The sequence below is a fragment of the Prionailurus viverrinus genome, chromosome D1, assembly GCF_022837055.1.
Source record: "Prionailurus viverrinus isolate Anna chromosome D1, UM_Priviv_1.0, whole genome shotgun sequence".
Lineage (NCBI taxonomy): Eukaryota > Metazoa > Chordata > Mammalia > Carnivora > Felidae > Prionailurus > Prionailurus viverrinus.
The window spans coordinates 72,661,490-72,676,900 of record NC_062570.1 but is presented as its reverse complement, the minus strand read 5'-3'; the positions used below and the strand labels follow the sequence as shown (position 1 = coordinate 72,676,900).

The following is a 15,411-nucleotide window of genomic DNA, read 5'->3' as shown; positions in this document are numbered from 1 at the left end:
AAGGGTTAAAATAGTAATCTATCAATGTTTAGATTTCGTGTATTTTGAAAATTTTAAATTGTTATTTCTCAAGACAAATGCTGTATTGCTCTAGAGACCAGCTTGTGAAAGAGATTGAGAGTACATGTAATTTTCTCACTTTCCTGTTTGTATGAAATAATGTGGTAGAGTGTCACTATTTTCTGTATGAATTTTGTATAATTGTAGAACTTCAGAGTAATATCTAGAATTATGGAATCTCAAAAGATTAGAGCTGAAGAAGCTTTGCATATTATGTACCCAAACTTCTTATTTTCCCTGTAAGGACCCCAACATCCAGAAAAGTAAAGTTACTGCTCTCAATCACATAGTAAATGACTAAGGTGGAAACTTAATATTCCCCCAGAATAGCATGTTTAACCCATCCATCTCACAGTCTTTTGGTCGTGTTGTAGTCAATAGTGAGCTATTATTTCTGAACCCATGAACTCCTTTTATTAACAGTAAATACATATCACAGCTGGTTTTATAGATATTTTTGCATTATAACACAGCAATACCCATAGTTTTAAAATTTATACTATTTTGCATGAATGTAAACATTTCAAAGCTTTCCTTTGTACTCTGTTATAAATAACTTTTACTTCTTTTGAAGTCTGTGTGATATACATATAAGCAATTAAAACCTCTCCCCACTTGGGTTTGGAGACACAAGGTCTTCTTAATTAAAATTCAAACAAAAGCTGCTGGTAAAAATTACTACTATATGATTAAGGTCTAAAGTATTATGATACATTGGAATTGCTGTTAACTGTTGAGATTAAAAGAAATCGATCTGTTAGAGAAAAGATCAGTTGGCTCTAATTAGTGAAATCAATGTTTACATAAAAGGAAATGCTGAAGTTTAGTAACAAATTCTGGTTATAAATATAACACTGGATAAAGTTGTTCTTTGTTATTATTACATTGACCACATAATCATGCCTTAAATTCATTGAATAAAAATCTGAAACTTCCTTTAGTAGTTATTATAATTAAAAACATACAACTTTACTTTAAAATCATATCTAGTTTTAAAATTTTCAGTTTTATAAAATGTTGTGTTATATAAAAATAGCCAAAAATTATAAAATACTTCTATTGATTCCACTTTAAAAAGCTAATTTTAGCAATTGCTGAAGCCTGGAGTGGGAAAGGAGGCAAAATTGGTTAGAAGTAAGAAAGATCCAAAGTATTCTTACACAATTATGATTACATTAAATATGTATTAGTCTATTTGGTGACATACCGAAATAAAAGAGAATACATTTTGATATAATTCAAAAACAAGACATTTCACTTTTTTCTCCCTGATTGCTGTGATGAAAATAAACATTATAACCAGCATGGAGAAGCAAAACTATTACTAATTGCAGCCTAGATTTTAAGTAAAATGAAGGTCATTAGCAATTTCCTGGAAGCCATTCAGATTGCTTACCAGGAAATGGTAGCTAGCAGGACATCTGTAATCCTCCTGTGTGGAATTAGTGAAAACATACTGAAGCTTTAATGATGTGTGTTAGACTTAGGTTTATGGTGGAACCTTTCTCCATCAAAGTAGCTCATATTTCATTGAATACAAATGATTTTTATTTCAGTATTAGAGTATAAACCCAGAATTGAAAATAGCCTTTAACATCTATCCGTATATACATACCTAATACACACCTGGAGAACAGGGTATGGCTCATAGTGGAATAAGAGATGACAGGGTAACAGAAGAACAGACAGTAGGAATCTGGAAGTGAAATGTGTTTGGGCAAATAGAAAAATTTCTTCCACAACTTGGAATGCTGATTTCACAACATTTTGAGAGGTGAATGTAGTCTCGTTTTTAGTAGCATCTTCTTATCACAATAAAGAAATAAACAAAGTTGAATGTTAAGTGAAAATACCTTACAGGACATAAATTTAAGTCTGGCTTACTCTGCATTGTTTTGGGAGATATGGGGTCACTGATTCAGAGACTTTTAGCATAGCATCTCCATATTACCTGAATTATTTGGCTTAATAAGGGTAACATCTCTGGAACTATAAAGGGTGACAGTGTGAAACGGAGGAGAGCATATATACTCTTCAGTTTGTGTAGAAAATTATATACATACAGAAAATTGCTGGAAGGATATTTAATAAACTGTTAACAGAGGTTGGCTATGAAGTAGAAAATAAAAGATATGGGACAGGCTGCTTTTTAAACTTTTACTGTATAGTTTGTACGGTAGGTTGTTTTTTTTTTAACCATGTGTATGCATTGCTTTTTCAATACAAAAGACTAATTAAAAAAAAAGACTGCAGTCCTCAATGAAGATGAAAAGAACTGATTTCCTTATTTTTGTACAAGAAAGCATGGATGATACTACTTACTTCAGATTTTGTTGAGAGGGTTAGAGAGAGAATATGTGTTATTTGGTGTAGTATAGAGTAAGTAGAGAATCTGAAAATACTACAGGAAGCAACAACATTTGGCATAATTTAGTACTTGAACCAGTAAATATTTATTGATAGAATGATGAAATACAGTCCTCAAACTTTTTTTGATCTCAGGAGTCTTAGAGTGTATTGAAGATTCTAAAATTCTTTTGTTCATGTGACTTATAACTATTAATACTTAATTATGTTAGAAAATAACCCTGAGAAATAAAAAAGTATTAATTCATTTAAAATGTATAAAATTAAATCTGCTACATGTTAACATAAAACCCATTTTTATGACAAATATTGAATATATGAATATATTTCCTAAAGTAAAAATAATTTAGTGAGAAGAATGACATTGTTTTACATTTTTGCAAATCTTTTTAATGTAGGTTTTAATAGAAGACAGTTGGACTCTCTCATACCTGCTTTTGCATTCAATCTGTTTGATACATTTTGATCGAAGTATACGAAGAAGTTGGCCTAATATGCATATGTAGCTGACAAAGGGAAAAGTATCTTGTAGCATTTTCACACAATTGTGAATTTTCTTCTTTGATACTACATCAAATATCACAAGTGTTGGTTTCTTAAAGGTTAGGTCTAATGTAGGATCTGAAACCATATCAGTGAACTTTCAATACTTTTACATTAAAATACATTGGTCCAGGGGCACCTGGCTGGCTCAGTCAGTTGAGCATGTGACTCTTGACCTTGGGGTTGTGAGTTCGAGTCCCATGTTGGGTGTAGAAATAACTTAAAAAAATCTTTAAAAAATCCATTTGTCCAATTTTAACTCTGAATGAATCTTTTGTTCCATGCATGATTTTGTAATGCCATATATTAGGCTTTTAGATTATATTGTCACTGAGTTGTGCAGCTCTTCCTTATGTTGGCACATTTCATCACATAGTATCAAAAAATCAAATTCATCAATATTACTATTAATCGTATCAGAAAATTTTTTTTTAGTATTTGGAAAGTGTTATGCTCATGATGGCAGATAGAAGTTTTCTGAAATTCTGATTTTCCCTTGAAAGTTCGAATTATATTTTAACCAATGCTATAAGGTTTTTTGTTTTTTGTTTTTGTTTTTGTTTTTGTTTTGAAGTGGGAGGCTCTCTTGGCAAATGTTAAAGTACAGGTAAGGATATTTTATCTTGTTCTTTTAAATGAAATTGGAGGTCTATGCAAAAAACTATGAAAAATTTCAGCTAGCAACTCGAACAATAGCACAAGTGATTTTCCTCGAGACAGCCATGATACTTAGGTGTAATAAGCAGTGGGATGCTTCCCATTTCATCACATAGAATCTTCACTTGATCTTAGCCAAAAGGCCGAGAAGCGATCATCACATAGAATCTTAAGAACTAATTTTTTAACTCTACACCCAACATGGGGCTTGAACTCATGACCCCAAAATCAAGAGTTGCATGCTCTACCGATTGAGCCAGCCAGATGCCCCTCATCACACAGAATGTTAAAAATATGTGTACTTAAAAGTCATTATTTAACACATTATTTTACTATTTTATCAAAGAACTACTTAATTGAAACTGATTTTTTTTGTTTTACTACAAGTGTGTGGTGGTGAAGAATACAATTACTACTAGTAGAGTTAGGTGCCTTTGATTCATGCTAGAGGATGAGCAGTTTTAACCCACTATTTCATTCATTCGAATCATCAGTGTAAGTGTCAATGTTGTAACATACAACTAATACCTTAGTATTATTATGAAAACAGTGTCGACCTTAGAGACACCTTGGAGACTCCCCTGGGACTCCAAGGGGTCCATAAATCACACTTTGAGAACCACTGGACTAGAACTTTAAAATAGAGTAGCATATAATTACCTTGATAATAAATCAATTTGTCAGTAATAACTACAAAGCAAATCAGTTACATGTAAGAGTTCAAAGATTCTGTGAAAACGCTAAATGAAGTTATTGACTTAAAGAACTTAGTTGCTTTCTCCCCTGGAACAGGAATTGTGGCATAATAAACACAGGGTGTAGAATTGATCAGATGTGGGTTTGAATTATGGTATAAACTGAACTATTTATTTATTTATTTATTTATTTATTTATTTATTTATTTTGCTCTCAGGTTTTTAATCTGCAAAGTGGGGAAAAATACATGCACTTCAGGATTACTGTCAGTGATTGTAAAATGACTGATAAAATAAATCCTTAGTAAATAGTAGTTTGCCAGTAGGAATGGATATGAGAGTATTTCATTATGTGCCACCCAAATGGACCTGGAACCATTTATTACCTCTTGTAGCACCAATTATTCCATAGGAAATGATTAGATATGTGTAAAATTGAGAGGAAGTTCTAACACTCTAAGAAATCCATATTATCACCCACATCAAATTTACAGTATAGTCCATGTCGCCAATATTGTTTCAACCAATAATAATGATCACTTTATTGATAATTAGCTTACATTTTTCAGGTAATCTAGGTCTGGAGAATGAAAAGCAGCCTAATCAGCTCTGTTCCCATCTTACTACAGATAGCTTAGCTATCATTTATCTGCCAAGTCCTTGTCGTAGTATTAAATCACCTTACTTAAGTATAAGTAAAATTCTCTTACCCAAAACTTTAAAGAAACTTTCCATACAGTTTTGGTTCTGGCATTTTATTATAGCAGTAGCTAAAACTTAGAGGTCTTACTGTGAAAATGAGATTTTCACATGTATTGCGTTTGGACATACGGTTGCTATGAATTTTTTTTTTTTAGTGTAACATTTGGGATAGATGAGATTTCAATACATATGCATTTGTTATTTTATAATTAAAAGTTATGCACAGAGTTTAGTGAGCATAAAATATAAAAAAGTTTTAAAATTTTTATATACTATTATTAAATTCCTCTATTTCACTTTAGTCTTTTTTGTTCAAATAAATGTAAGAAGTTTAAAAATATATATTTGTGATAATATTTATATACAGCTGATTCTTAGAAGAAAAATATGTGGGATGGTAATTCATCTCATTGCTGTTTATAGGCCCAGGAATGCTCTGTGCCTAGCGCCCCACGTGCCAGGGGGTGTCCTCGGTATTTCTTTACTCTAGAGTCAGCTCTTGACAATTCTCATGGGATATATATGTCACATTAAGAGCTGGCCCATACTACTAGACCTCCCACACACTTACTATTTAAGTCATTTGTCTGAATTAAAAAAAAATCTAAGGCTAACCACTTAATAAAATGTGTGTATTTTCATCCAAATGGTGTTTTCATGAATAAGACCCTTGAAATAGGCATAAATTGTACATTATTCTCTACATTTTTAAATGTGTTGCTACTGTTGGTAATTACCACTGAGTGCATATTTAATGCACTGAGGAAATTTGATGCAATTATTCCGTTTATTTGTGATTCCCCTTCAATCCAAATGTCTGCATTAAACTATTGAAAAAGAAAACTACAGAGAATTTAGGTCATTTAAAAAATGCACACATTTTCTGAACTCTGCTTGTAAACTTGTATTGCACTAACCAAAATAAAATTAAAATGAACCCAACATTATAAAACATAGGGTTCAAAAGTTTAGGTAATTTTAAATAAAATTACCTTTTAAATATAACCTTAAAGAATTTGGGCCAATTGCAAGGCTACAGTCTTACAGAAGCCAATAAGAGGCATGTATAACTGAGCTCAAAATTTAGCTAGTTTAACTTAAGACAAATTCTTTTTCCTCAAGCCTCTTTTCAGTACTTAGAACTTGATTACACCCGGAAATGGATTGAATAGACACACGTTGGTAGCTTTTAGGAAGTCTTTTTACAAAATGGCAGGATCCACAGAGGGAAGGTCTGTCTATTCCATGAGAGCCTAGCATTTTTTAAAGCTTCCAGAATTTGGGTACTGAAAAAGATCTCTAATGCTGAAAGAGCCTGAAAACAAGAAGAGTGCAAGAGGAGTCCAGCTTTTGTAGGTCCTCTTTTTAATTTTCTCCTTTGATCATAAGTTGGTAAGAAAAGTGCATGTGTTTCTCAAAAATGATTCAATATCATTAAAATGGCTTGGCGAGGGAATAGAGCAAGGCAGAAGAACACAGGTATTAAATGGGAAGGAGGAACTCCATATCCATTTTGTTCAGTAGGCATTATCTGATGTTCCCTTTCAAGTTAATATGCAACTATTCGTTGTACATGTTTTAATAATATTCTTAAACATCTCTCTAGGGCTAAGGAAGAGATGAGATTTAAAATGAGATCTATCTCATGGCTTTAAAAATATGTTTCTTCATGTAATAGTAATGAGAGACCTGTGTTCTTATGCTTAAAGCTACGAGTTACATTCCTATTAACATTTGTTTAACTAGGCTTCCATCACAACAGGTGCACAATTATTTTTATAAGTAAAATATTATCAGCCTTCAAAATTAGCCAGGGCAAAATGCAAGTTGTCTGATTAAATAATCAGAGCTGATACTTAAAATACATTTGATTTCCACAGGAATTTTAAAATGCAACGTCCCAGTCTCTTCTGATATGTTGAGGGAGTTGCAATTGTTTGTAGTATGTAAGTAGTGGCTTTTATTGTAACCAGTTTGATACATTTCACATAATTCAGTTGACATGAGACACACTACTAAAAATATAATAATAGTTTATTACTTCTAGCCTAACATTTTAATCTACTAATGAAATAGTATGCTTCCTATTAAGTCAGTAAAAGAAAAAGAAGTGACTCTTTTTCTTTGAGGACTCTTCTAAGTTCAACTAAAAGCCACGTTAGTTTAAAAAGTTAAAATCCAGTGTATTCTTATTTAAATTTGATTTCTGGAGGTTTAAAAAATACAAATATATATTTCAGATCAATAATGTATAAATCATATACACCATAATTATTGAGTATCTTGGGGAACAATAAAGACTCCCAAGTGTTATTGTAAAACAAATAAGAAACTAAAGTGAACAAAAGGAAACAAAACTAGATGTGTGAACCCTACACACACACACACGCGCGCGCGCGCACACACACGCACACACCCTCTGAACTAAACAAGAAGCTTCTCTCATAGGCACCTTCACCATGGTTAAGAAGTGCTACAACAGTGCAGCTGTTAGAAACCAATTACAGGCAGGTAACTGTTTGTTTTCATATCTAAATCTGTTTGTCAATCAGGAGAATGCAATGAGTCAGAAAAGGGGATCTCAAATACAAACCACAGGGTAAGGCAGAGCACCTGGAATAGGTCCAAGCCACAAGAATTAGGGCAGGAGTATAGATGGAATCAAAACCATACATGTGCACATGGCTCCTGTCTTTGACCAACTTTTATATAGACTCAGAAGTAGAGATTATTGGAGAAAAATGTGAGTTTTCTATTGAGAGCAGTCTGATTTTAAGGTTTGTTAGAAGAGTGTGATTTATAGAAGAGTGATTGTAGAAGACATCTACAGATCTTTACAAATGTAAGACATTTCTAAAATTTGCTCATAATCATCCTTTTTAAATGAAGGTTTAAACTTATTTTTAATATTATAAACAAGTAGGCTTTTACTGCTTTGAAATTCATCTGTGGCAATTTCCAGCTAATATAGTTATTAATGAAAAAACTAGTTTTATCTGGACCCAGAGACACATTTCTACTCAAGTTAGAAAAACCACCTTTACTGTTTAAATATGCAATTGTCCTTGGGTTGCAAGATTTCAAGAGACCGTGAAGGATGCAGAGTGCTTTACATAAATCTATATAGCTGGAAGTTTTTCCATGCTGAAATGTGGGAAAACCTACTAAGACCCTCAAGTTTAAGCTGGTAACATCAAGGGAGCATAAATAGAAGTTTATTAAGAGTGCTAAAGAAAATGAAATGGGCACAACCATTCTGTGGTTTTGCTTAAACATAGGCTTTCATACCCATTGAGAGTCCTGGATTTCTTGTTAACTGGTTACTAAAAGGAGCTCTTTTATTTTTCCAGCCATAGTTTAGTGCCAATAGGCATTTGCCTGGAAGCATGATGGCTCTTCTCTAGTCTCCATAGTTGACTGTGTATTTCTCAGCCATGATACCACAGTTTAGGGTTGCCCTCCCAGCTGGATGCTGAAAAGCATTTTCCTGGAGTAATTGGTACTTGTCCCAGGTCTTCTTCTTTGCATATTTTTCAGTTTTGGTGTCAGGAAGAAGAGGAGGGGATCACCACCACTTGAAGTGGTGCTCTCTCTACCTGGACCATATTTTTAATATTTACAAAGGCTTGTCTGAGATGGAATCAGAATGAATGATCAAGAAACAAATGAGTAAGAAGTGATGAATTAGATGAATTGAAATACTGGAGAAAAATAATTATGATCTTTTTCAATTTAGAAAGAAGAGTTTACTTAAGATTACAGGAAGGGCCCTGAGGAGATTCTCTGTATTGTATTTCCTAAAACAAACTAGAGGTAGGACCAGGAAAAAAAAAACGCTTTTTTTCCCTTCATGATGAACTTATTCTTACTGTGGTTGACACTGAAAGAAGCTTTCCTACTAGAACGTGAATCTCAGAACCAGGAAAGGATCTTTAGAATTGATCTCATCCATCCCTCTGCTTTCAAGAAGGAATGCATTTATAGAATCTCAATCAATCCACAAATCTTTTTTTTCCCAGTGCTTATTATTTGCCTACCATTGTGTTAGACTATGTAGAGTTTACAATACTTCGTATTTTCTACCAGTCAGACATGAGAAATGCTTTTTTTTAAAAAATTTTTTTAAATAGGTTTTTAAAAACCTACAGAGAGGCATGAGAGGAGGGTGCTGTCAAAAGCAAAGACTAACATTTATTGGGCAAATATAGTGTGTCACAGTGCTTTTGTTTATTTTATCTTACTTAATCCTCAAACCAATGAATGGCATGAGGTTGGCATCATCATCTTCCTTTTGCAAAGGAAGAAACAGAGTCTCAGGAGAATTTTTCTCAAGACACCAAGATAATAATGGACAATCCAGGATTTGAATGGAGGACTATATAGTGCTTCAAGTTTATGTTCTTTCCACCAAAACATGCTAATATCTATTTGGGTCATTATTGGGACACATTTCCCCATGCATTTCCCAAGTCTTCCATATGACTCTTTGAGCTAAATAAACAAGCAGAAAAACAAAAACAAAATTAAAGAAATAACAAAAACCGAAGTTACTTTTTTCTTTTTAGATTAGTGGGATTTTTTTTCTTTTTAATATATATAGTTCTTCTATTCAAATTTGGCTACTGTAGATTTCCCTTTTTCTATTAATTTAAATTCATCAGGTTTGGGGATGTTGTCTTTTAGTATCGTTTACATTTTTTTATTTACTGTCAAGGATTATTTAATATTATTCTGGCTTTTTAGGAAAATCTGATCTACAATTCAACAGTGAATCACCTCTGGTTATTTGACAGTTGACAAAGTGCCTGGGTATGTCATGAAAGTGATTGTAGAACAAAAACTTTAGAAACTCTGAGTGCTGTCTAGACTATTAGTATCTTTACATTTCTAGCATAGTGGCATGTATTTTTGTGTGTGTACTGCAAAAATTTATGAACCGTGAATAGAATTTTAATAATAAATTATAATGTGGTTAATAATTAAAGTTAGGAAAAATAGTTAAGGGAAGATTGTCATCTCTCACATACAATGACCACTTACTATTATGCCTATAATCCGTATCTCACACTGGAATCTATTAATTATTTGTATCAAAGTTCTTTCAATTCATACCACAATTTTCCAATATCTCTCCAAATATTTTAGAAATAAGCTTTGTTCTTTGCTCATTAGGAAAATGAAATATCTGGTACTAATGGAATAACAAGTGTTTTAAAATTTTTTTTTTCAACGTTTATTTATTTTTGGGACAGAGAGAGACAGAGCATGAACGGGGGAGGGGCAGAGAGAGAGGGAGACACAGAATCGGAAACAGGCTCCAGGCTCTGAGCCATCAGCCCAGAGCCCGACGTGGGGCTCGAACTCACGGACCGCGAGATCATGACCTGGCTGAAGTCGGACGCTTAACCGACTGCGCCACCCAGGCGCCCCAACAAGTGTTTTAAATGTGGGGATGTACAGAGGACACGGTTAGTTTGAGGATTAAGTCACCAGATTATCTTAAACAGTTTCCAATTCAAACAATTTTAATTTCTTGAGAAGAAGACCATGAGAAATCAGACCCAGGAGTGTGCTTAAAAAATCTCACAGGTTAGGGGCAGTTGGGTTGCTCAGTGGGTTAAGTGTCTAACTTTGGCTCAGGTCATAATCTCGCATTCCATGAGTTTGAGCCTCACATCCGGGCTCTGGGCTGACAGCTCAGAGCCTGGAACCTGCTTCGGATTCTGTGTGTCCTTCTCTCTTTGCCCTGCCCCTGTTCTCTCTCACTCTCTCAAAATAATAAATAAACTTAAAGAAATCTTGCATGTTAAAGGCATCTGGATGGCTCAGTTTGTTGAACATCTGACTGTTGATATCGGCTCAGGTCATGATCTCACAGCTGTGAGATTGAGCCCAGCATGGGGTCTGCTCTGGCAGTGTGGAGCCTTCTGGGGATTCTCTCTCTCTCTCTCTCTCTCTCTCTCTCTCTCCCTCCCTCCCCCACTCATGTGCACTCATGCTTGCTTGCGCTCTCTCCCTTAAAATAAATAAATAAACATTAAAAAAAATCTCATATGTTAGATACCTTAGGTCTGGCTAATGTCATGAATGAAGATATAACTACTGAATTTTTTTGGCAGGAAGTATCATGTAGTCAATCAACACTGGCATTACAGGAGCTGGGGATAATGATTATTGATGTAGCTGAGTCACCCTAAGTGAGCAGAGATGCCCAAGGACACAAGATAGAAACATGAAACACATAAAGCAGGTATCCAAGCACCTATAGGTTAGATAACAAAGAGTCAAATGTAACCTCTGCTAAAAATGAGAATCAGGACATAAGATATGGAAGGCCTGGGTAGTAGGTACCCAGTAATTTAGCACTTGATAGGAGATGAGAACTAGGTCACTGCCAATGTTGCCAAGAGGAGAGTGTTGTGACCTCTGATCCTAGAGCAGAGAGTGTCCAGTCTTGGCTATCTGCTTAGTACAGAGACCAATATTTATGGCTAGATAAAAGGAAATTTTTTCTAGATTACATTAAATCTGTGCTTCCCACTATAGAAGTTATTTGCCACATGTTGACTATTTAATAAATTCAAATCAACTAAAACAAAGTTAAAATTTAGTTCCTCAATCACATGAACCACATTTCAGATACTTATTACCACATGTGACCAGGGCTACCATATTGGTAGCAAAGATATAGAACACTTTCATTATCACAGAGAGCTCTATTTGACGATGTTGTTCTATACTATAGCAGTCATAAAGACTATCCTTCTAATACTGTCAAAATGTAGAATCTACAACTATCTGTAATAAGACATCCCTATGACAATGTACATTAAAGAAGCCAAAAAAATGTTATTATGTCAAATTTAGTGAGGTTTCTGAAAACAGTATTTTGATGGAAGAATTATATGAAGTTTTGAAATTGGTGTTCATATTGTTTACTGATTTGCATATTGTTGCAATAAATAGAGTTTTTTTCACTGAGGAACATCTATTAAAAAACCTATGGGAATGGATCATAACTTATATACAGAACTGCTGAAATTATATTAAAATCTATTTTTCTCACATGTATACTGTGTGCTTGGTGAAGCGTTTTGGTTTTTGTGTTACTTGAAATTATCTCATCTCCACTGATGGCCGAAGGGAAAGCTGATCCTTCTTTCTTTCATCAAACTGTCAACAAGGCAGCTTCCTGTTTTGAGTACTATTTTTCATTGTGTCTAATACAAATATTTTTATGTATGCTTTTTCATTGTATTTAATACAGATTTTGTGTTTAAGTATGTGTCAGAGTCAAAAACAATGCACAAGGAAAGACAGAAAGGGAGACATTAGACATGCTAAGGAAAATGGAGTAAACTTTTAATTTTTTTTCCCTGTCAAAGTACATTAAACTCTCAGAGAGAACCATTTGCATTTATGTCAGTATCTAACTTTTCTCTGATATCTTACACCCATGACCCTGAGAGTTACCCCCCACTCAATTTTGTGGCTTCTAGAGGAAAATCCAAACTTCTTTGTTTGGGGGTACTGCTTTTTGGCTTTGGCAAAGGTTCTTGAACAGACCTGGCCACTGATATGGAATCAAAATACATGGGGTAGACATAGCTTGTTGATTCCACACTGGCTTAAAAATTAACTAGGCAATTTACAGGAGAGGATGCATGAATACTAGAGAAATGCAGATTAAGCAATAATAAGATACCATTTCATATCTATCAGACTGGCAAAAATTAAGTGTGAGGAGCTGGAATTCTCATAAACTACTCGTGGGAGTGTAAGTTTATATATCTACTTTGAGTTTAGCTAGGTCTAGCAAAGTTGAAGATGCATATATTCTGTGAACTATCCAACTTTTATATGTATATATTTATCTCCTAAAGCAACTCTTGCATGTGTATAAGAATGTTCACTATAGCATTGTTTATAAGAGCAATCAAAATAAAGAAGCAGTCAGAATAAACAACAGCTATATATATATCAACATGTATGAATTTAAAAATATGATATTAAATGTAAAAAGAAACAAAATTATGTATCTGGTATAGGATATAATATACAACTGAAAACATGTAAAAATACCACATTTTCTTACAAACTCATATGTAACAACAATATGAAAAAAGGTATTGAAAGGATAAACGCTAAACTAAGTACATTAAATTTAAAAAATAAAAGCAGGCTCTGCCCTGAGGACACAGGAAACAAACAAATAAATGTGATTTGTTATTAACTGTATTCGACACTCCCTTAGACTATCCATAGTGCTTTCTCTTTGCTTTACCAACAGAAGCTTTCAAAGTTGCTTAAGTCCTCTTTGTTTAAAACCTGACTGTTGGCTTCTCCTTGACTTCTTGTTACAGGATAGGTCAGGTTATCTGTGTCTTCAGACAATCAGAAGAAATTCTTTTTACAAAACAAAACTTTTCCATTAATAGGGCATTTTAGATAGCACCTTCAGGACACCCTATGAATCCCAACCCTATTTTCATTTATTTATATTTTCATTAATTCCAGTCTTGTGTCAAAAATTTTTGAGAGGCTTTTATATGCTAAGTATTGGGAATACAAAAATGACTAAGAAATGGTTTGTTCCATAAGGAGCTCACAGTCTATAATGGCATACACAGTTATTTACAACACAGATAATTACAATTTTTTTTTAGCTCATGCTTTAGAGGATGCTAAAAAGGGAATTGATTATAATATTACTTAAGTTTTTTTCCCTTCAAAGTAAATAAAAGAATAATGTCTTGAAGAAAGAGAATCATTTGTATTTATAGATCAGTGTCACATTTTTTCTGGTATCTCAAATCCATGACAACTAGGGTTAAAATTTATGTTTCCAATCAGGCCTCCTTCTTGAGCTCCAAATTTATATATCCAATTTTCTACTGTACATTTCTACTTGGGCATTTTAAATTTAACATGTCTGTAATGGAATTCCTAAATTTCTTTCCCAGATCTACTGTACCTAAATTCTTTCCCATCTCAATAAATATCAACTCTATTCTAGGTGCTCAGATCACAAACCTTGAAGTTAACCTTGATCCTCATTATAGTTTCCATTTGCCTCTCTTTATACCTTCTAAACTCACTCTGTGTACCAAGAGCACTGATGAGTGAGTTCTCTTTCTCTTTGACTTCCATTTGGGTTCAACCAATGAGAGGCACTCAGGAGAGCTGAGGGAGAGTAAGGTTGGTGTCCTTTTCCTCTCCACAGCTCTTTCCTTGCCATATTGCTGTAGGATGGTTGTGACCCTTTCATGACCCTCTCTGTGCAACTACGTTCTCTTGGTTCCAGCCACCATTCTTTCCCCAACAGCTTCATTCTATAACTAGCTCTTAGGTGTATCATTATGTCTTGTTGTCTTCCTTAAAACTTGCCCCATATTTTTGTAAATACTTTATTTAACTCTTAAATTATCCAGTGTAAATGTGCCATTACCATTACTTGGTCCAGGCCAGTCTATCTTGCTTGAATTATTGTGCTAGCCACTCAGCTGACATCCCCTGCTTTCTCCCTTGTCTCCATATAATCTGTTTTCCATAGAGAAACTATAGGTTGATCCTTTTAACATGTCAGTTAAATCGCATCACTCCTTTGTCTGAAAACCCTCTAATGGACCCCCATATTAATTTGAATAAAGGCCAAAGTCCCGATGATTGCCCAAAAGGCCCTACAGGATAGATATGGTCCTCTCTTTCTTGTCTAACTTCATTTCTGTTACATTCCTAAGGGAAAACTGTTTCTCTTCTCAAAACACTTCTGACACAAAAAATGTGAGTTTTCCATGCCAAACAATTCTTCAGTGCTCTGTGGACACCAGCTAGGTGTCCTACGATTTAATTAAATTCTCATACTAACAAACCAGAGTTAGCACAGACTGCCCCCACAACAGGTTAAAGGCTTGATCCCACATGACTGCCCCCCCCCCACTTCAGACACCAATTACAAGTCATGGATCCCCAAGTTATCCACACTTCTGTCCAAGTTGGATACAAATCAGTGGCTCCCCAAGCCCCTATTCGGTTTGATTATTTGCTATCATACCTCACAGAACTCAGGGAAATTCTCTACTATTACTTTTTTATTATAAAGGATACAAATGAATCACAAGATGAAGAGCTACATGGGGCAATGTCTGGAAGGTTCCCAGTGTAGGAGTTCTTTTCCTGTTCCAGGAATTTCTTCCTGGAGGGATGCTCCACCCTCCTGGGATAAGGATGCATTCACCAACTCCGGAGCTCTCTGGACACCTCTGTCTAGAGTTTTTATGGGGCTCCATTATACACATAGGTATGGTTGATTAAATCATTGGCCATTGGTGATTAACTCAATCCCCAGCCTCTCTCCCCTTCTCAGAGGTCAAGGGTAGGGCTGAAA

The 15,411-nt window shown here is 34.4% G+C and overlaps 1 protein-coding gene and 1 pseudogene across 17 annotated transcripts in view; one reads left to right on the top strand and one right to left on the bottom strand.

Moving 5' to 3' along the window:
- The window catches only part of SOX6 (SRY-box transcription factor 6), a 614,016-nt gene that overhangs the window by 364,828 nt on the left and 233,777 nt on the right, over positions 1–15,411 (top strand). The window lies entirely within an intron of this gene.
- LOC125147331 (uncharacterized) lies at positions 3,610–3,782 on the bottom strand (annotated as a pseudogene).